Here is a 24,011-nt window from a genome sequence, read left to right as displayed (position 1 = left end):
GCTGCTTCACCTCACCCGTTTTCTGTGATACGTTGTGGAGCCACGCTGCTCAGGCGAAGATGTCTTCTTTTCCAAGGGGACTCTTCGTGGGTCTTTAATAACCTTTAACACTACCAAAATAGCACAAAGGAGGATTTGTGGAAGAGGCTACTGACTTATTTTTGATATTTGTTTTTACAGAATGAACTTTTCCTTCRCTTGAAGTTTTACATTGCTTATTCAAACAATTCTCTAAGCATCGTACCAGCACTGGAAATAAAACTGGAGGGCAATAATATAAACAGACATCTGGAATCCCTAAGCGTAAGCAAGGCAGAAGGAGCTCATTTGTTGGTTGTCTCTCTTCCAAATGAAGAAAGTCTCTTCTTTTTTTCCAACTCTGACTGCTCACAGGACAGAACAGTAGGAAGGTAGTGGCTATATCCATACTCAGTCTACCCTACCACTATGGGCATCTAACTTAAACATCAGGTTTGGTCCTATCTCTGCAATGGATCCAGAATGGCTTTTGTGAAATTTATTGGTAGATCTCACACTGTCTATTTATGAACCTGTTCTCATAACCACTGTTTAAAGGTACAGCAGAACCCTCCAAATGTGAATGCTCAGTTTTCTGAAGTTGAAAATATCATATCTCTTCAGAGTTTCACCTGACTGTATCTGAGATCAGTCCAGTCCTCTTCTTTACAGGTCCGCTATATTCTTAGGAAGCCTATAGGAAATCTTTAACTCTTTTACATTTTTCCTCATGATTGAACTTTCAGATATCCTTTTGTTTATTTTCTTTAGTTTCCTGCAAACTTTTTTATTTATTTTCACAATGATTCAGACATAAGTGCTTGCCCTAAGTCCCTACAGGAAAATTTTCAAAAGAACAGGCAAAGTTGACCTCAATTACATTTGCTTTCCATGATTTGCCTGATACAAAGTAGCCATTTCTGCTTGGTAGTGAATTTTACTCTCTTTGATAAGAATTGCAACACATCCAGAGACTACATTTAACTGATAGCCTAACCTGCAAAAATAATGATTTAAAATCAATATGCTTACCAAAACAGTGTATTTAAGCTACTAGAGAGAAATGACAGAATAATTCATCATTGTCATATCTCTGTTTCTTTTATCTTTTGTTGAGGTAGAGGAGTAGGCTATTTTAAGGCGTGTACCTTGTTTAAGCCCTTAAAATAGGCAGCTAGTTATAAACAGGCATTTTGGTGATGAGTGCTAATTCCAGGCAGGGCTTTCAGCATTGCTCCCTTTTTCAGCACCTGATTGCCCAGCGAGGTGGCTTTCTGTACCACAGCACTTACAGGCTTCCCTGCAGGGACACGGCTTCAAAACGGCTCCAGTGATTTGGACGCTTCTTTCGAGAGACTCTCTCCAGGTGTGATTGCAGCCCAGAGGCAGAAAGCTACAAAATAATCTGCTACTTAAATTAAGCCGGCAACATTCTGACTCATGTCAACAGGAAAGTTGTCTTAAAATGATAGATGTGCACTGGCTGCCTATGAACTATAGCCATATGACCCTGTCTTTCAAGTTCAATTCAACTTTATTAATCTTGGTATAAAACATGGCAAAAAGAGGCACTGATCCATCAGAGCATTTAAACACTTTTTCAGTTTGAAGCATCTGAATGGTTCCATTGAAGTTAATGAAACCTTTCTCCATATCTGGACATACAGGCATGAAATTTTTCAGACAAGGACCTTCGGTTTAAAGAGTTTTGACACCTCCTGTAATGCTCATGTAAATTGTCAGAGGATTTTTTACATACAGTTGTAAAATCCAGCTTGCTCTGGATGGTATTTCTGAGTATAACGATAAAGCAAAGAATATACAAGGACCTTGATTTGTATTGAATGGCTGCTTCTTCCTTTAAGAAAACATGTGAGATCGGATTTTGACATTTTTTCTCCTCCTAGCATCCATCCCAACAAATTTTTACTTTGCTTTTGTTTTGCAGTCTAATAAATCAAAGTTAGCCCTGTAGGCTGATGTAATGTTGCTGTAATGCTTGGAGACAAGTGCTGGTGTGTTACTTATGAAGATAAGAATGTGTAGGCAAGCTCTCATTAGCGTTAACTAATGAATCCTCTAACGAAGTCATACACAATTGAGAGGAGTGTAAGTTACTGAAGCCTTGAGACTTATTGCACTGATATGGTGGGCCTTCAGGGGGATTTCATTTTTTTTTGGTTTGTTTGAATGAAACTATTCACTGCCTGCCTTGCCCTGGAAAAGACAAGAGTCCCTGAGCGTGGTTCTAAACAGAGCTGTGGTTTATGGGAGACCTCACTTTTATATGGAACAAAAGTCAGATTTGCCTGGGAGTGATCTGAAACGCAGTCTCACTATGTTGTACCAGCAATAAAATGATGTGATCCTGCAGAGATATACCAGTGTATTTTTCTGGAAATACGAGTGAACTTCATAGGCAGCACTGAAAGCCCCTAAAAGCTAAATGAAATAAGTCTTTGTACTTAAAAAAAAACCCCAAACAATCAATCCCTCGAAGGCCTGAGGGAAAGTGCAGGTGAGCTTTGGTTTCTGCAGAGGCTGGGAAACATAATAGGTTAAAGTGAGTGAAAGTACTGTGGAAGGCTGGCATAAGCATCTTGTCTTGTGAACACAGTGTTTCCCCTTGTTTCACAGTTTCCCTGTAAGAATGAAGATCCCTTTTCATTGTTTGTTAAGAAAATGTTTTTTTTAGATCCACTGATCCTCTCTACCTTCCCATTTGAGAAGGGGCCTCCACAAGGGGAGGATGGCTGCTACTTTATTTTTGCATTCTCTATTACATGCCGTAATTCTTTCAGAACTCCTACACTGTAAATCATTTATAAAACCACAAACTAGATCATGGCCCAACTGGGCTGACATTTTGCACTATTAGGAACTACTACTGTAAATGTACTTCAGAGGTCAATGAGCCCATATTGTGAAAAGCATAGGAAACCAACCCTTCACCTCCCTCAAAAACCCTGCTACAGCAAATCATATTTGTATTTACCAAAAATACAAAGACGTATTTCTTAGGAATAGAATTAAAATGTTAGAATCTCTTCCGTTAAAGGGACAGAGGGAATGAATTCAAAAGCTGGCTGTCAAAGAGAAAAAGAATAAAATCTCCATGCAAATATTATAATTTAGAATTTTCTCAATTTTAACCATTATCCTCTTTTTTATAAACCCAACAGAATTGGAACATAATGTGAAAGTTGCAAAGGGCTCAAGAAAAATTGAATACCAACTCTATAGTACTTTCAGTTCAGGAAGATAAAAAAAAAAAAGGCTCCTGGTGAGGACACACCTTCCTGGACTAGCAGAGAGCTCCACTTACTGGCAGATGCAGTGTCTGAGTTATTGTTTCCCACTTAATTACTGAGTCAAAAGTAAGCAGCAACAAATCAATTGCCTAGAGGATCAGCCCAGAATAAAAGAATTATGTTGCTTGAAAGTACCTGTTGACAGCTCACATCCTTTCAGATATATTTCCTGGTTTGAAATGAAACTTCTATCATGAACAAGTACATGGAAAAAGTGCAAAGTGGCACTTAAGCAAAGTGGTGAAGCAGAGAGTGCAGAATGATGCAAAGCCCACCGGAGCCTTCCCACTGCTGGCAATAGTTTTTGGCTCAGCTCCGATGTGAAAATAAGGGTAAGATTCTGACACCAACAGCACTTTTTGTGAACACCAGATTATTGAAGTCTGACATATCAACATCTCGGGGTCAGAAAATCTGTCTAGATTATGCATGATCTGTCTCGGTTTTGGCAATTTTAGCATATGAACGCAGGTTACAGAACTCGTTCCAAGGCAGCTTAATGCTGCATAAAAATATGCTGCTCTTGGTAAATTGTTTTGTAAATTGCCTTTATGAGTATTCTGCCACATCTTTATCTTTCATCATAACATTATTCTTTTCACCTTTACAGCAAAGTTGAATATGGCCTGTAATTTTACCCAACACTTCTTCAAAAATACGTAATCAGTGTTCACTCATGTGGATGAAATTACATTTCATGGTGTACAGCAGGATATTTCACATGTAATTAATGATCAAAAACAATTTTGGTTTGCACTAGAAATGAGTATAAAAGTATACCACTCTTCATGTTCATTTCATTAAAAAGTTAAAATTGATTTTCTAATGCCTGGAAGGATCTTGTGGAATAGTACAGTGTTGGAGGACTCTAACTGGAACGAGATATGAATGATAAACTTTTAGGAGAAATAGGACAAGAACTGAGATGAATTATGAATATTTTAAAATACATTAATTATAAACTATTTATATATCATTAACTCAAACTATATGAAGGTGCATATAACATAAGCAGCAAAGTTTACTTAATGAATTTTACCAAGATCACTATTTTTTTAGATTAGCTGTCTGAATTGATTTGATTTTTTGTGGCAARGTTTTTCATTCAATGAAGAACAGATTGTGGAACATAGCTAGTACTTCTTATGCTATATTCACAATTTGCCATTTCACAGCGGCTGCTGCTAAATTGGAGTTATTTCTATCCTTTAAATCAATGCGCACACCCCAATAAGCAGATTGTCCTGAATGAGCCAATGCACCAGCAATGCTCGCAGTCTCAGGAAGCATTTGAAGTGGAAACTTTATCATATATAGTGTTCAACTGGTATGAACTTCATCAGAACTTAGGTGTGTTCCTAAATTTGGGATYTGGTTATTACATTTATCCCAGAGGCAATGTAGAGAGTTTTGAAAGCTCAGTTCATTTCTTTTCTGTGTCGAGAATTGTTTGTTTCCTACCAAACTATTCAAATCTCGACTAATTGGGTGCAGGTTTCAATCATCATGATGGCCTCTCCTGTCTTTTACAGTTGACTTGACTTTTCAGACATATGCAGGAGTAATGGCACTATACTTGAGATCAGAATCAGGCCCAACACAGGCATTTGCTAAACAGTGCACACAGATGGGAAAGTAATAGTATCCTCTTTGTCTGTCCTGATTAATTAGCTCCTTGGCAATGCTACTGCAAACGGAAACCTATCCTTCTGGTGCCTCAATTGGTGTTTCGCATAAAACACTCATTTTCTAAAAACACTCTTCTAGGACACGTGCATATAGGAATCCATTTAAAACTTTGAATTAATGCACACTGAAACTCTTCCTTCATTACTTAGTTCTAAGTCTGAATTGGTTTAAGGAGTAAAAAGTTCAATAATTATGCAGCATTCACCCCCCAACCAAAGCATGCTGGCAAGGTAATAAGTAACAACATGAGATGGATAAGCTTCCTTGACAGAGAATTGAGAGAAAACTTGAATCTTYTTCACTACTGAATATTACACAAACGGCCTCTAGAGGGATCCAGGTTATTGCTTTTCTTCTAAAATCTCTTAAACTATATATATATATATATATACACGTGTGTGTGTGTGTGTACGTATGCATTAGGTGTTAGTAATGAATCTTTCATCTGGAAATAATGATGCAAACATTTTACATCAATGGGTGGTAGAACTGCAGAGTTCATGACCAGGAACAAGCTTTTTGAAAATCCAGGAATTATAAAATCTGGAGGGCAAGGCAGAAGTTCAGCCTCAAATAAATCAGTTCACATCAGATTGAATGACACAATACAAAACCAAAAAAGTGCCTAGACACTTAGCTGCCTAGCTGTGACTTGAATGAACTGGACATTTAGGTTAGCAATGCAGTAAGAATTAGGCTCCTGTTTCTTGAGAATAAGCCAGTATTTTCCATTTCAGCTCCTAGAATAAGAGAAAAGTAGCTTGCTTCTAACTTACTGTCTCCAGCTTGGGCTTTGTTTGCCTGAACTATTTCACCTAGTTTATATGCTTGTTTCTAATAAGGTATGCAAATATTTAAGAGTTCCAAGTTCAGCAAAGGGCAAGACTTTCGTTCTGTATTTGTTCCATTTTCTATATTCTCTATATTCTATATTCTGTTTTGGCCAAGCAATGGACTTCTATGATGAGATGAAGTTTTACAGGTAGCTTCAAACCAGTTCCAAAATTCAATCTAGCAAGCTTGTGGGCAGATTTTACTGAGGATGCATTTCATATGCAATCAAATGTAATTGTGTCTGTAGGCATGTATGTCTGTGTCTGTATAGGTGTGATAGGAAGTCCTAGGCATGCTCTAACTCTGTTTGGAGCTACGCCTTCAGGTTCACACTCTGCAAAAAGAGCACTACCATTTTCAGGGACCCCCTGCTGCCCCCCAAAATATTATGCAAAAATACATAGCCAATTTCCTCTTCTGCTTGGCTGAAGTGTGTGTGGCTTGAGCAAACTTGAGACAGAGAGGAAAAGGTGTAGCAGATGGGTTACACCAAGATGTCCTTGATACCCACCCTGATGTGGGAGCAGCAGGTCACAGTCCTGCCGTTAGAGATGGTTTCCTGAAACTGGGCCCCGGAAGCAGATTCCTTTCCAGTTTGCAAAACACTGTATTCTGCAGAAGCAGTCCAAACTTCTAGTGAATTTTGTTCCTTCTGTCAGAATACTAATGGATGTTCTGATAGTACAACAGTTGACAGCACATCAAGACCAAAAGAACACCAGTTCTGTGGCATGGGCATTTGGCTAGAGTTGAGGAAATGTCACTTCATACAACATTGAACACAGCATGAGATCCACAAAGATATTTACTGCTTCTGATGTGCCTTGTTCCGACCCATAAAGTGTAAATAAATCATCTTCTTCTCCCTGACAAGAATATTGCGAAGATAATTCATTAGAATCTGGGATGGGCTTAGATAAGTGTCTAGACCATGAACTCAGGTACAAAAACTCAACAAATTAAAATAGCCTTTAGGTAAAATGAAAGACATGATCATCTGCAATGAAACAAATGAAAGTTTTTGTCTCTACTGTGGAAGAAAGCTTGTACGGTTTAAGCCTCCTAGTGCTGATTTTTCTTTTTCTTCTTTTTCTATTTCAGTTTTCAATGAAAAGGAAAAAACACTTAATTAAAAATGCTACTGTAAACTAGGCAAAGATGCCTTATGCTTTGTTATGTGCTTTGTATAATATTAGAAAAGCTTCAGAGTTAAACATTTAAACTCTGTCCCGAGGGTAAAATAATAAAACAAACAACTATAAATCGGAGTCTAAACAACCATTTCTCATTATACTGTGCATGTTGCTAGCTGAATTACTTGATTATACCTTGCACAGTTTAATAATCTAGACCATGGCATATCTCTTGAACCAACTAGCTTCAAAACTATTATTATAAGATTCCAAATGATAAATGATAGGAAGTGCTTTTCTGTGCAAGGATTAAGCAATATAACCCCTTACTACAACATGAATGTATCACTCATTGTCCAGCAAACATATTCTGTTCCTCTCTAGTTGGAATTCAAACCTACTTAGTGAAACTTATCCAGTGAGACTCTTCTCAGAGGTCAAGTCTAATTGTCCAAAAAAGCAGAGAGGAGCCCTCAGACATTAAAAACAGAAGTTGCTACCCTCTTTCATGTCAGTTTGAGTTCATTACAAGTAAAGTACATACCCTCCACAGAACACCATGAAACATTTTGCACATTGAATACCACTAGTACAGTGGTTTACCCTGCAGTGAAACTTTGAAACTTCCCTCATGTTGGGTTTCCACCATCTTCACTTCAGAGGTCCTGAAGATCACTTGAGCCAGTTGTATCCTAATAGCTTCAGTGGGCTGTATCTTAGATCCCATGTGTTGGAAAACGATGGATTTCTCTCATCACACATTAGCACAAATCATCTTGACTGGAGCAAAGAAAGGATATCAGACCACTCCTGTTTAAGGAAAAAAATCTAAGGGTAGAGACCATTATCACYGTGAATTCTCCAATCTAGAAAACACAGTCATGAAAAGAGACCCAACAGCAAATTAATGTGCTGCAATTGAAACAAAATTCAAATAACCATGACATTAAAGAGTCAAAAGAGGAACCGGATGAAGGAATCTGTAGTGGAACACAAAACTGTTCCTCTCCAACCTCACAGCAGGCTTAAGCCAATTTTCAGTAGCACACCCCCTAAGGATCATACATTTTCACTAATTAAACTCTAAGTCCTTTGAAAGGCAAGGGCCGTCTGTAGAGTTTGTGCTGTGCATTGCTAAGCATATTTCCACCCCATTTTTCTTAAGAACAGAATAAATTTTGTTAAAAAGTATAGCCATTTCAAAGTATAGCTATCTTTTTAAGTAAAACCAAAATACTCATTAACTAGTCTCATTTCATCGACTGTTTTGTTAAACCCAACCATTTTGTCTTTTTATTTCCCTTTAGTAATAAAAATACTGTTTTGAATAAGCCCAAAATATCTATCACTGATTTTTGCCTCAGCCTTTAAAATCACTACAGAGACAGACTGAATTACTCACGCTATTCCAGCTTTCATCATTTTTTATCCTTAGAGATCTTCAGACAATTTTTATTAATAGGTGAAGCTTCTTATACCTCTTGCTGACATATTACTTAAATATATTTCATATCCAGCTCATCTCTGCTTCAGATCTTTGCTTTTCAGATCCTATAATAATATTTGGAAATAAACTATTGGGTCTTTCGTTTTTGGTTTACTATTCAACATGCACTGTTACACAGATTAAAAAAACACAAAACAAAACAACACTTCATGGAAGCAGAAAAATACATGTTATAGTGTTCCATTGCAGAGCAGCGGTACTCTCGGCAATTAAAGAATATATGGCCTATCCTTTCAAAGATGCTCGAAGGTATTTCCACATCCTCTTTACATGTTGATAATGTTAGTAGTTCTGGTCACCAGATGAAGTCTCTAGAAAGTACATGCTCATTTTCTGCAATATTTCAACATATTTGCTTCCTTATCTTAATTCTCCTATCTAATCATTGCTCAGTTTATCTCCTTACCTGCCTTTTGTCACAAGCTTTGCATCTTCAAATGAACCATGAGTGGAGAAGAAAGGAATAAATGAGTTACAATTTTAAAAGGAAATTGAGTCATCACATAAAGCCCTTCAGCAGAAGTCAAAAGCTGGTTTATGATGGATTTAAATAATGTGCAGCAGAAATCCCATTTCCAGGAACACTTTTTCTCAGATCTTTTACAGAATTCTGCCATGGAGTATAAAATTACTCAGCTGAAAACAAGTTCTGTTTCTATTTAAAAAAATAATAATTTATTTCCATTATTTTGTGCTCACCTTGCATTGTGACTTTTGAATTTGCTTTGTCACTTTTTATCACTGGAAAGGATATAGTCAGAATGTGTCAGGCAGCATAGATGAGCAAATTGCTTCTTTTTAATTTGGTGTCAAGTCCAAATCTGTAATACTTCTTCCCATACCTACACATATTTCAACTTTGCCAAACAAGAAATTGGGTTCTTAAAGCTCTTAATTGGAGGACCTGTTTTCATCAAACAGCCGTGTAGCTAACCATGGGAGTGACTAAACATCTCCTGCACAAAGAGAGTTAGCACACACTCAACCAGCAATATTTAAGTTCAACCTTAAGTTGATTCTCAACCAGCTCAACCCACATAAATCTGAATTACACCATGCAATCCACACCAAAATTCTCCATAGTTTTCTTATTCCAGCATTAATTGATTTAAAAGGTTTAGCTCGGATGGTTTGCTGGTCCAGTCCTGAGAGCAGTCTTGGAGCTGTTACTAGTCTAGCACTAGCAGGGAAGTCTTTCAGGTGCTGTTCAGTATCTGGATGAGCCTGTGCAGGGGCACAGAAACTATGTTTCCTGCTAAGGCTTGTATTTCATCACAAGACCAACACTCTCACTGTGATGAAACTGTTGAGTAAAGTTAAGAAGCAGAACAACCAACATGCAACATGAGGTGATGTAAAATCTCTTTTTCTGTACAATAAGTTGTTTTGCTCAAGCATAACTAGCATGTCTCAGGTTGAAATAATATCTCTCATAGACGTTTGCAATTTACCACCATAACATCTTCTCTTTTGGTGATCCTGGGTGATTTCTTGCATAATTCCTTGGCTATTAATTTAGTGACAATCTCATTGCACTAAAATTTTCATTTCATCTGCTTACATTTTGTTTTAATTGACTTGTGAATCACGGGAAAACAAGAGATGTTATCCAGTAGACAAATTTCCTATTTTTATTAGGTAGGAATGGGAAGCTTTTGTTCCTAAGAAATGTTCATGGAATTTTGCTGGAATCTAAGGAACCTTCAAGAAAACATCCTTGTTAAATAAAATAAGAATTGTGATGAAAAGCCTTGGCACTTTCCAGTGACTTTCAGCCAAGAGCAGCTGTGATCCTGGAACAGTTGCATGGGAAGTGAATTCAGAGAATTTACCTGACCTGTTATTTGGGTCAGAAACGACTGAAAATGTGACTGGTTATTTTTTACATCAACAAAAAAGTAAAAATACCTTTGCCTCCCCTGAAACGCAGTGGCAGTATTAAAGGTCTGAGAATGGCAGGAACGTATAAAGAACTTACTGATCACAGAAAAACTGCAATGCATAAGGGAGAGAGACCGTGGGATGAAGTTAGGAGACAAGTCATTAAATGAGCAGCTGGAGTTTTGGTTTTCTCTGAATTCGCATCTTGTGGCTGGATTCCTTAGTGATGCAAGGTCTGACTGAACCTTCCCTTGCAGTTGTGCTTTTACCACCTCTCTTCACAAGAGACTATTTGTTACCTAATAAAAAAAGAGCTCACATCTTTTACTTTTGGAGGAGGGTACACTAGTAGAGAGTCTCTCTTTAATCTGGTTATCTATTTTCAGAAGACTTATATTAATTACTTGCAGTAATATCTTTCAGACTTTAATTTAAACTAGCCAACGGGTTCAAAGTGGAAGAATACAGGCAAACAGTGACCCACACACCGAAGGACTGAGAGACAAAAAGCCGGAGGCAAATCTCATCAAGATCAACACTGCTCAGCAGTGGCTTGTCTCAGAACAAGCAACCGCTAAATATTTGCGTTTAATTTCAAGAGTCTGAGTCARATAAACTATCTTCTACAGTTACTAAATGATTGCACAAGTATTTTTACTGGTTTGCCAGCAAGATATTTCTATTATTTCCTGCACTCAARATGAACTGTAAAGAAGCACTAGACTTTCATCAAGTTACACAGATCAGGCAGCCSCTTGTTTCTAATTATTAAGTCATAAAAAGTGGATAGGAGCATATAAAGTCTTCAAACCAGTTGAAATGTTTTCTTTCCTAATAGAAAAGACAAACTTAGAAAGTATACTGTGACCAAAGTAGAATTGCGGAGACTTCATTTTTCTCTCCACTGGGYAAACCAGCTAATTTCAATGGTATTCTCTAAGAAGCAGTCAGTCTGTGTCTGGCTACCATGAATTCTGATAATCAAACAAGAATAAATAAATTAACATTGTTATATTAAGCCGAGGCAAAGTAACACATGCGTTTGTGGTATGATATGCGACATGGCGTTTTGACACAGTCCATGGTGTGATCAAGTACATTGATTTCTGTGTCCCTAAAATGCACATTGTATACACTGATATACAATATACCCTGGCCATTCAGCTACAGGTATCCTCCTAATTACAAAAGCTCCCTTGGTTCTTACCCCGCTCATAGAGGGGATGAAGGAGACGCTCGTTCTGCATTGTTGCACTTGCCCTGCAACAATGGCAGTTCAACCCTTGATATTACAATGGAAAAGTTTGCTGTGAAATTTTCTATGCTCGTATACTTGCAGGTATATGACTTTATTATTAATATTGCTCCTTTCTGTAGTCCTCACAAGCTATCATAAAAAGAATTATTCTCAAATAGAAATGTTTATATAGGTATATTTTCAGTACCTGCAGAGATGAATACATCAGCTGAGATTACCGCTGAGGTCATTTCACTGATATGAAACAATTCTTGTCAGGTAGCAAAGATCAAGGCAAAAGAAAGTGTAAACTTAACCAATAGGAATTTTTTTGATGGGTACATGTATTTTCCATAACAGAAGACATGATGCTGTAAGTGTAAATGCAGCACTGGAAAAAGACTTACTTAAGTTCTTGTTCTTGGGTAGTGAAGAAGAACATTTTTAATACTGTGGTTTCTAATTCTTCCATTAGACCATTAGATCCATTCCAATTGAATCTGCTATGGTTTCTCTTTTTTCTAACACAGTGCTTTTGTTTTAAAGAGGACATCTGAATTCCTCCTTTAGGTGATATGACTTACTTTCAGGATCTATTTGCATTTTTATTATCTTCTAAAATTATACTGAATAAAATGTGTCCACACCACGTTTGACCCACTGCCTTGACACCAAACTTAAATACTTAAAGAAACTGTGAACAGGACTTAAAAACTGTCCAGTTCATGCTGCCCTAATAGTACTGTTCACTTGGGCATACGCAAAAATAAGCAGAACATCCTTAATTAGCTCATGTGAAAGAAGTCCCTCCTAAGCATATCTTCCCAAGCTCTGTTTACAATTGTGAAATTGTCATCCTAAGGCAAAAAACTAAACTCTTTTCATGCTTGCGCTATGCAGACTTAAGGTAATGACTTTGCACTTGGACTTATTCATTAACATATTTTATATTTGTTGTCTAAGAGGCTTGCCCAAGACTCTGATTGTTTGCCAGAATCCAATACAATATGTTAGAATTTAATGCCATTAACTGTCTAAAAAGACTACGCTAATTACTTGGCTGAATAACTTATGTCCGTAACCTTGATRAATTTTGAATACCGCTTACAATTCCCACTGAAGATGGACTATTTTAAGCAATCACACTGATTGCCTCCACTTATATATTGAACATGAGATGAATTCATCAGTATTAACGTAAATTCCTACCAAATTTAATTGCATGACTTTTCAGAACATCTATTTCTGAGCTGAAGACAGAATCACTTTTTGCTTTTCAAGAAAAATAAGTCATAGAAGATACTGAAGATGCAGAAACAAGAAAGTTTAGATAAAACACATCTTTGCAATAAGTAAAATACCTTTCAAAATGTGTCTGGTTATAGCAATGCAACACAAATTAGACTGGTCAAAAGCCCCAGCAAAATTTTCAGAAATCGATATACCTTGGATCAATCTTAGTGTCACAGYAGGAGTAATAGAACTATGTATGGAAACCTATATAGCAATTTATGTGGTCACTGGGTTGATCAGCTGCAAACAGCAGATAGGATTGGTAAGCCACAGAAAAGTCACACTTCTGCACTGGAAATGGGTCCATTTGCCACTGTTATAACAGAGGAATTATGAGAAACCAGATGAATGTGTTTCATTTATAAATAGAAATTTTGGCAAAGTCTAAACACTCTTTTCATTCAAGTAAATGAGAAAAGTTTCCGTTGAATTTAGAGAATTTATTGAATTTCAGAGATGGGTTGAGAAACGCTTAGATATGGCCTGTTTTTAAAAGGCCTGTTTTGCCTTCTTTATTTACATTATTAGTGCATCTAAGAGGATCAAAAAAACCCCCATCTATGTTAAGGGCATGTCTGAAATAACCACATATTTCTCAGCCTTTTGCAAATGTTAAAAATAAAACTCAATACATAAACATCAGAAAAGAGAAAAAGAAACTAAGCATTATAAATATATTTTTGTTTGACAGTCCACTTTGTTTCTCTTGATGCAATGATTTCTCATAGAAATAATATCCCTGAAAAAACGTATCTGTGTAGCATTACATTTGATCAGTTTGATTGTTGCAGCATTACAGCTGAAGGCTGATCAATATCAAATTACCTTGAATGAAGCCAAGTCTACAGCACAATTAGACCAGTGCATTTTGATCAAGGTAAAGACACAGCTTGCAAGTACAAATCAATTGCCTTTTTCATCTGTTACCTCATCATTGAGCTTGCACTTGATTCTGAAATGTGGCTTCAAATTCTGATTTGCTATTCTGGGAAAAGAAGTACAAATCATGCACCCTCTTCATCATCGCCACAAAACATGAATATCACATGTACAAAGTGGTATGCTTTTGATAAATAGCATTTATCCTATCTGACTCATTTATTAGAGCAGTTCTGGCTGGTTTATATTTAGGCCATAAAGAGCCTTGGAGCTCTTTCAGGATACAGGATTACATATTGGTACAGTAGAAGGTAAATGCAAAGACACTAAGTTTTCCCAGTTCTAATTCAGCTGCTTGAGCACTTGCCCCCTCTTACCGTTCAGACTGAAACATCAAATAGGTAAGAAGACCCAGTTTTTATTTTACTACTGAGTCCCTACTCTAGGGGCCAGCTTGAGCTCCCCCAGTTTAGGTTAGCAAATGGCTTTTCTGGTAGGATGGGTTGGAGGTCGTATTTCTGCCTGGGATAGGTTTAGCAACAACCACAGTTTTAAAAATCTTTTCATAGTCATTTTAAGGAAACATTCCCCCCCCACCCCCCCCACCCTGACCCCCTTGTTTTTTGACTGCATTGTGCAAATGATTGTAAACACATTTCTGGCATCAGTAGTTGACATGAAAAAGTTCTTATGTTTACATGCAACCTCTATGTGGCAAATCTTAGTCCAAATATTGTCCATACTGAGATTTCAGTCAATGCTGGTAAGCAGCTGGCTTGCTTTCTTGACTATACATTTAGTCTTTTATAAAGAATTTTCACTCAGACTGATCCAAAACCACAAGACATTGAATATGGACTTTCCATACCATTGCGCACACACATCTGGGATGCAGGTTCAGGCCATCACTAATGTGAGTCTCCTCAGTGACGATGTTTAGGTACATTCCAGCTTAAACCATTCTTAAAATTTAGTGTTCAGTGCTTTATTAAAGCAGAGTTTGAGTGTTCTGTTTTGCAGGATTAAGTCTATCACAGATGCATTTAATTATCCTAATTTATGCTCAGCTGTATTAGTAAGTAAGGTCTAGCAAGCTTTTACTGATAGAAGAATTAAAATGGAAGATATTTCTAGTCACTTACCTTTTGCATATTTACTTCATAAGTAACCAGGGCTGTCATATCCAAGTTTGATATGTTCATAGTGAAACAAACTTACTCATACAATCACAGGTAATACAATAATGTCTTGGGGGGAAAAAAAACCAAAAAACTTTCTAGTTATTCAAAAGAGAGTTCTTCCAAACTTGATTACATCTGGAAAGGAAATAGATTTATTACTTGTAATAAATCTCCACACTATTTTACTCCCCACAAAAAAATGAAAATTACATCACTTTCAGAATTACTGAAAAAAACCCTATTCTTTGCTTTTGTATTCCCATCTCCTTCTTCCCCTCCCTTTATCCGCTGGAAATTCTAGTTATACATTTTTAATTAGACACAGTTCAGGTCCTTCTTTGCTTATGAACGTTATCATTTGGAAAGTGCAGCATTCAGTCTGCCAGTAAATATGATGTTTTATGGAATCTCTCTTCATACTTTTGATATGACACAGCTGCAATCATAAATAACTAATTAGTTCACCTATTTGCAAAAACATTTCATGTAACTTCCTTTCATTAAGTTATTCAGTAACAAAATGGTCAAAACTATCACCTGACAGTTTTTTCTTGAAAGAAATCTTCCCCAAACAATAGTCTTACTTATATCAAAGTATTTCTGAAAGCTTTTTAACTACGGTTTCTAGTAGTTTTATAATTGTCTTCATGTTTCCACTAGTAAGAATACAGGTCATTCAAGCCTCAGAGTGTATCACAAACCTATTACAGACCTCAACCTTCTTAAATGCCTTTTGTTTTTCCCAGAAAAATTTGGAAGTATTCCAGTTGTTGGTTGAAATTCATCCAATGAAACTTCACTCACTGAAACATGAAGGACAAGATTTACTCTTAGTCATCTGAAGTTATCTTTCTTAGGACAGACAGGTGGGATAAATTGTCCTTTGGCAGTGCCTGCTTCTGCCCTTCTGCTAAGGCTCGAAGAGGCAACAGAGAGTGTGGTACCTCCAGAAGATGATTCTTCTCATTTTAAGATTTAGACATCTACAGTTGGTGAAATGAGACCAAACTCCTCTGTCTTCCATAATAATTAGTGCCAAACTGGGGCTTCAGGTGTCTGCCATTTTGCCAAAGATTTTGTTTGCAAGTGACTCCTAATAGAGATGAGAAATTGTGAGGTGCTCAGAAGCAACGGGTTGTTTTCTCTGGATCTACGTCATTGCCTTTGATGTGCAGTGCCTGCAGTCCTCTGGGGCTACACAGGGCCCACTACCCATTCAGTGTTATGACACTGTCCCCTCCCAACAGTCACACTTAAGAAACAAGGATCAAACCTCACTCAAACCTGTTCCACTCCATTTCTGCTTATCTGAGCCTCTATTTTTCTGTCATTTCTATTGCTTTGCACTTTCTCAACATAAGGATTTAATAAAGGCCCTAGGGGAGGCTGGCCATCACTGCTATTTCTTATCAGTATATTCCAATCCACAGATAAAAATAAATAAATGAATAAAATGAAGGTCATGMGTTGGCAATGTCGTATCTGAAACCTGCTGTTATGATTAGGGTGTCCTCAGACAAGCTGGGCTTTGTCATACACAGGTCGAGCTATAAATCAGAAGATATTAGATGACTCAAAAGCTATAGAGAACATAAAATTATCTGGCTGTAGCTTAAAGAATCATAGATAGAGAGAAATTAGGGGTGGAAAGTTTATGAAATTGTCTAGTTAAATCCCTGCCAGCATGGGATTATTCCCTGGAATGTATTTTACAGCACATTATCCAAAATTGCTTCCATATGTGATTCGGCTCTGGAAAGAGCCTAAAAAAAGGGCCTGGTATGGTTCTAGCCTGATTGGATCAACGATTTCTCTCTCAGCTACACAAAGTTTAAAGAAACATATATATTTTTTTCCTATGAGTAGGAGACATCACTCTTTTGATCACACACACTTATAATAGATGTTCTGTGCTGCACCCTTGCCTTTATTGGCATTGTGTAACTCCACATTATGCTTCAGCTCACCCCTATTGCCTCAGGCATACTGTGATACAGGAACGAGCATGGAGGCAACAGCAGAAGTAAATGCGACACAGATTCTTTGCATTATATACATGTGCACTGAGACTTATAACATTAATATTGTATCTTCCTTCCACAGCTGCTCCTCTCCTATTTTTCAGACCACAGATTCTGAATCGTGACCATTTATACTTCATTATTCTGAACTTCTTTCAGATATTACTACTGAATTTATTCAGATATTACTATCACTCTCCCCAAGGACCTGCCTTTTAGCTTTAAGTTCAGTAACCTGAACTCTGAACCTGCTGAGAATATTATTCTGCCTCATAGTCAGCTGGTTTGCTATTAGTCTAGTTCCCCTTCGTGTTCACTTTGACTCTAAGTGTGCCCTTTTCATTTTTCTTTTTGATTTTATTCATAGTTCYTCCCCCTCCCCCTCTCCACAATTTTAAACTCAGAGTTCCTTCTAGGACTGGAACACGATTTTGATTTGCTTGACAAGAGTGGTCAAATAGACCACACTTTTCTGCTGGGTAAGATTTATCTTTGTCATTTCTATAGGGTTCATTCCAGGCTCCATGTAAGTACATGGCCTTTATCACTTTATTATCAGACTGTCCTGGATTTAAGGTCACACACAGGCCGGGTGTGTGGAAATGAAGCTCTTGTCCTCTGACTCTGAGAAGCAAAGCGTGCCCACCAGAGCACTGCCTGGAGCCCAGTGCCCGTCTGGGATCTTCTAGCTAAGCTCAGTCAACCAGTCAATCTTGTTTGCATTGTTTACCAGATTCCCGCTCTTTGAAAGTCTTGCAGCTCTTAAATTTGTTGCTGAATCCAAAACAGTCCCAATCCTAATGTTGTCAAGCTGCTTTTTAATTATTCACAACCACAGGGCAATATTACATTCTTAACGCTGCCAGGGGATGTCAGCAGCTCTGTCTCCACCACTTTAGCACGTCATTTTTTTTCTTGGTCTCCTTCACTCAACTGTCAACATCAGCTTTCCTGAAGCTCTCTGCAACGTCCTTATGCTGTTCCCACACTGCAGCAGGCAGGCAAACATGAAGCATAGCATAGGTGTCTTCTCAAAATCAGACTTGCCTCTCAGCCTGAAGCCTTCTTGCAGAGCGCCTGTTTGGGCATGCTGATGCTATCTGTACCTGGATGCGGAGCCCTGTGGGCCCTGAATGGTGGGCTGAGGTGGCTCTAGCTTTATACTTGGTGGCTTTCTATTGTATGACCAGTCAGCCTTACAAGTGCAGTATGGGATTAACGGTCATCACGTACAAGTTCCCCGAGCATCTACCCATCACCAGCGTAGAGCTACACCTCTCGGGTTCACGGCAACCTTTTTCTCTCACAATCACAACATCCTCTGTGAGAAGTGTGTCACAGTTCCACACTGTTTCCTAGGCTGGAGCTAATCTTGACTGCTGTAGATTCACCTGCCTCATCTTTTATAAGAGAAAAATAACGTTGTCAGTCTGTATTCTGGAGCCTGAGGCCTCTAGGTGCATTTTGGAGAGGGGATGGTGCTGGCTGCAGAGGTTAAAGCACTAAGCAGATGCCCTGGGAACCTCAACCTTATTTTTAACTCTGTCACAGTCTTGCTGAAGGACTGTGGCCAACTCCTGGGGCCTTTTTCTGCTTCAGTTTCACCATTTTTCATGTGAAGATGATATTGGCTTGCTTTATAAAATGCTTTCAGGCCTACTGAAGAAAAATACCCTGTAAAGGCTATTATTGTTTGGCTGATGCAGCCGTTGCTATTTTCCCACCACAAGCACAAGAACAAAAGCGTTAGACAGCTACAGTACTGTGAGCTCACCACACCTTGTGATAAGGCACACGACTCGCTGAGAGAGGAGTGAAGGGCYGCAGAGCCCTCCCAGGGTCTCTGTCTTCTGCACCAGAATGGCAGTGCATCTGCCAGTGCTGCACCTTTCACAATGTCTAGCTCTCCAAAAACTGGAGGTGCTGCTAGGGGAAAAAGGAGAGAAAATAAAAGTTGGGTTATTTTCTTGTTGTGCCATCTGTGATTTCTGCTTCTGATGCTGTTACAATAGTGCACTTTTCTTGCTGTGCCACTCTGAAAGCCTGGACAATGTCCATTCTGGTTGTTTTCCCTAGGCTTTGCTGAATGAGTGTTCAACTCCCTGAGGACCAAGCGTACTGATGTAAATTTACTGTGATAGAGCCACRCTGCTGCTGATTGTTGCAGAACTACCACTGAGTAGTAAATGCTTCAGTGCTCTGTTACCCGGGGGGCTGAGCATTAACTACACTATTGAACAGCAAATGCTTATCATCCCCTATAATTCAAACCATACAAATCACTGAAAAGAGACAAAGTGCCTGCAGGGAACTCACATGGTCTATAAAAATGTAAAAATCTGAACTATATTTAGCTGGCAGAGCTAAACATAAAAGAAGAAGAAGAAGAAGAAGAAGAAGAAGAAAAAAAGGTATTCACAATTACCAAAAGATAATCTTAGACTTTAGCTCACTTTTATTTCAATCTACTGAAGCTTTGGTGAAGTTTATTCTTTTTGGCAAAAATTTTCATGTTTAACAATATATATTTTTTAAAATTAGGGTTAGGAAATAAAAGCTATTACTTCCATCTTTACCTTGGCCTTTTCTCTCTCTCCCCTCCAACCATTCATATATCATGTGGAATGCTCTTTTCTACACTTGTCTTTAGAGCGAAGGAAAACCCCAGGGTTTTTTTTTATCACTGAGCAAAAGCATCTCTACCTACTTTGTTTAAAAAAACCTAACTAACAGAAGGYTTAAAAGATCATGGTCATAAAACATGTATCCGTTAAAATCAGAAGAAGATACAATTCCCTTCTGTTTAAAGAGTTAGCTCTTCTAATGAAGGGTTCATGCAAGGATCATTGTACTGAGAGCTGAAACATAAGTTAAAACATTTTTCCAAGGAAAGAAACTGTAGTGTGATGAAGGACCTAAACTTTAATTCCTGGATAAGCAAACTCTTCATCTGAAGTGGACACAAGTAGTTCTATTATTGCCAATGGATTACTTACATCTGAGAAGGTAAATTTACACAAGTATTTGCAACATCAGAGGACTTTATAATAAGTTGGTGCTGCATGTTCCTTAATGTATACATAAAATAACTTCTGTTTCTCTGTTTTGGTGTCAGCCATGCAATAACCTCTGGACAGGCCTCACCAGCCCTCCTGTGATTATCACAATCTGATTATGCTACTTACTGCAAAGCTGAGGCCTTCTATACTATTCTCCACTGGAAACCAGAAACATCCCAAAATGCCTATCAGTAGAGAAATAAAACGTATTAGCCTTTAATACAAAAATGCAACTGCACAAAAAGACAAAGTACAAAACCAGATGAGAAAGCCCTCATGGGAGAACTAATGCTGGAATATCTGAGTGTTAAATATTGCAATCAGAGAGCCTGTGAAAGAAGAAATGTGAGAGCAGAATTGGAAGCAGATCACAAATTATCAATGTTTCAGATGTTTTTGAATCAAAATCAAATAAGAATACTAAAGCCTTATTAATCCACGGATGGCTTAGTGACTTCCCWGTAACTTCTATCCTTCATGAAGATGTTTTTCGGATGAAACAAAGACAACTTCGATTTTTGAATCTTATGAAAGATGATATCATCTATGATTCATGCTTGATATTTACTTTTTTTCCCTGAACAGAGAAAATACATTTAAAAATGGTTAGCATAGGTTTCTCACTGTAGTTTATGAGTCTGAACTAACCAACAGTGCTAATGAGGGATTTTAAATAGAAATATTATTAAACAAGGTAAATTTGTTTGAAACACAAAAGGAAAAAATGAGATATGGTTTAAACACTGATTCAGATGAAGTAAGACATTCAGAAAAAAGTTCTCCCAGCATGGATTGCATGTAAGATTGCTTTGCAACACGGTAGCAAATAAAGYCAAGACATATATAGGCTGCACTACYAGGGCATCTTATTACCAAGAACAGAGATGTAAGTCCTTCTGTATATATCCCTAAGGTGGCTGGAAGAAGATGTTACTTTGAGTTGTCCTCAGATGAAAAATGGATCGTTAACTGTAAACAAAATGGAGGAGGTTCAGAGAAAATCAACAAAAATACTGGTCTTCCAAAGGCAACTACTTTTTACAGTCAGTCACTTTGGCTTATATATGGCTAATATATGTTCACAAGGATGTCAACACTGAGAAAAAAGCAGAATAGACTACGAAATTAAAGTGAGATAATCTATAAATTTGGGATTGATGCCATAAAATTAATGCAATACAATAGTGGTTTATTATGTTGGCAAGGTGAACCCTTACAAGTAATCCTCCAAACTGTACACCAGCTGCAGAATTTCAGATGAATTTAAGATGACAGTCCCATAGGACTACTCAAGTAAAAACGAGCTCATGCTTCAGTATTTTCAGATCAGAGCCATATGCTGTACAAGCACACTTGCGGTATTAGTACCTTGCAGTAAATTTCTTAGAGCATCATTGAATGTAATTTCCAATGCGGAAAGCCAGCAAGCTTCTGCCACTTCCCTTTGGAGACAATTCTGCAAGCTGAATCAACCCTGATAGTATGTTGATAGCAAGCTGAAAGTACCTTTTCCTCATTTGAATAAATATTAGATGCCCATAATTTTTAGGTGCCTGGAAAAATCTCTGCTGATGAATAATCCCATTGATTTCAAAGGAACTACTCATGATGGTGCTCATTAGCTGGTGCAAACTGCTGCAGTGCCACCAAGGGAAATGAAGTGGTGACATTTCACCCCAGTGAGGGTCTCCTGCTAGGTCGCCTATGGAGTGAAGCACATGTATGAATACCGGCATAAGCAAGGCTCAAGTATAAGTAGTCCCATCTTCTTCTGCAGTGTCATGATATGAAGCATCTAAGTCTTTTGAAGCATCCAAGTCTTATATTGAACCAGACCTTTTAGTTTATTTTGTTCCCCTTACCAAACAATAAATAACTGTAAGCGAAGAAAATTAGGCCTCTTAAAAACTAATCTCAATTGCATTATGTTCAAGACCCACTGTTATGCTCTGTGCTCATTATGTCTGACCTAAAAAGAATATTAAAAAATCTCATTATTTTGTTGCTGACTTTTCTACTTAATTATTACCCGCAACAGGCAGGTAATCATTATACTGATTACTCAAGACTGAGATGTAAATAGCTCACGTGGGGGTTAATAATCRGATAATAACAGTAAGCACTGGTTCTGTATAATTAAGTCAAATGACATGATYTATACTCATGCAAACCTACCTCCAAAATGAAATATTTTATGATACTACTGTCTTTCCAAATATCCCTATACTTCGTCAGCATAATATATCTGGAGGTTGTTTAAACTCTAAACTTTTTAGCATCATGAATTTACAAAATTTGAATTGAATTTGAGGACATTTTGCTTTTAAATTGCAATAATCTACTTGTCATTAAGCTTGGATGCCATTTCCTCTGTCTTTCAATAGCATCATTTCACTTACTGACCGCCTCCACAAACTCTGTCACCTCTGCATAATAATGTTCCTGTAGGAGAGTGCTGAACTGCTAATGTGACCAGTGATAAAATTGTCTGAGATTTTCTAAAAATAACAAATAATTTCTAACATAAATCCTGCCTGCAGTAACTTAACACTAGAAAGAAGTGTTAATTGCCATCCTYAACATTTAACAGTTGTGTAAGTACCAGCAATCATGATTTGGTTACATTTGCTTCATGTAAATCAAAATAAGGCATTACCAAGGCACATGCAAATTTAAAACATTAAAAGGAATGGCATCCTCAAGCTACAACAATTCAGGGAATAGCTTACTATTTTTAGCTGAATACTAAAATAACTTATATTGCTGCCTCTATTAACTCAAAACTGTCTTTTTCAACTACAGGAAATTAAATGGTAAGATGCAAAAATCATTTCTTAGATATAAAGGCTCTTTTATCTGATTGATTACTTGAGAGTAGTTCTAGAAGCTACTAACAGATTTGCATTTTTGCAGAGGGCCAGATGTGAGTCAACATTTCTCAGTTTGAGTCATAACTTATTTMTTGAGTAGTCCTACTGACTGAATTGAATCTTTGGAAATGGGTGGGTTTGTATTTATGTGACTTTTTAATGTGGGATAAATCTTAAAAATATTTCTGCGGTTTATTTGTCTTCACAGTTTGTTTTCCTTTGCTTCTCTTTTCTCTCCTTTCTCTCTTGTGTCTTCCCCCAAATTAGTTTGCTCTTAGCGTTTCGGTATGATTGTGGAGACCTGAAGGCATATGGATAGAAGTGTAAGGGTAGGAAGGGCCACATTCCCCAGGGGAGGATTTCTTCTGGCTATTGCTAAGTTAGCCACTCTTCCGACCTTCAGAGGTTCCTCTAAGGCCCTGTTGTAACCTATTTTGCCAGAGCAGAGTTGGAGCTTAGCAAACCRGCTTCCTCCGCTGCTGTGTTTCTATCAGCTCCTTCATGTTATGGATGAGCCAGGTGCAGGATTAGGGAAGGAAATTTACTGGAAAGACAAGAAAAACCTGACTAAATAGGGTTTGCTGTCCTCCTCGCACTGGCCTGCATGGTTTGTTCTACCTGTGCATTTGTTGCAGCTGTGGCCTCCGGAGACATGGGACTGGGACCATCTCCAGCAGCATGTTTCAGGCGATAAGCTGGCAAGCATTGAGAAAAGAAAGGCAGAGATCAATGATCTGTATCTGGGGTCTTTCCCCCTCCCCAGCATAGCCTCTAGGTGAACACAAGGGGTGTTTTTACCTGATGCTAGCTGTCCTGCTGGAGTCAAGGATCAATGTGCTGGATGGGCATTGTTCCTGGAGGTATATATTATTTAATGAAGTTGTACCCTGATGCTAATGCATACTTCATACGTTAGAGTTAGGCTTTCACCTGGCACTGAGGAAGAAAATATYAATCATATAGCACAGCACCTCAGCAACGAATGTCAGAAAATGTCCATCCATTACACCTCATTTTTCTATTGTGTTTTTCTCACTATTTTCTCCTATTTTATTAATGCCAGACTGATTGAAAACAGCAAGGGAAAACGCAAGCACT

General features: G+C 37.8%; 1 long non-coding RNA gene across 9 annotated transcripts; it reads right to left on the bottom strand.

The window, feature by feature from the left end:
* Positions 1–5,366: 5,366 nt before the first annotated feature.
* LOC112976101 lies at positions 5,367–23,846 on the bottom strand. Of its 9 annotated transcripts, none has more exons than XR_003256883.1 (9): positions 23,712–23,846; positions 23,532–23,608; positions 21,550–21,745; positions 20,917–21,012; positions 20,170–20,228; positions 18,764–18,910; positions 14,925–15,098; positions 8,388–8,536; positions 5,367–7,795 (listed from the first exon to the last, which is right to left on the bottom strand). It is a non-coding gene; the product is annotated as an uncharacterized LOC112976101 (long non-coding RNA). The 9 variants fall into 9 exon arrangements; XR_003256888.1 differs by having other exon boundaries at positions 18,764–18,907; XR_003256886.1 differs by lacking the exon at positions 20,917–21,012.
* Positions 23,847–24,011: the final 165 nt, after the last annotated feature.

This window comes from Apteryx rowi, unplaced genomic scaffold (genome assembly GCF_003343035.1).
Source record: "Apteryx rowi isolate R43461 unplaced genomic scaffold, aptRow1 scaffold_70, whole genome shotgun sequence".
Lineage (NCBI taxonomy): Eukaryota > Metazoa > Chordata > Aves > Apterygiformes > Apterygidae > Apteryx > Apteryx rowi.
This window is presented reverse-complemented; position numbering and strand designations above follow the sequence as displayed.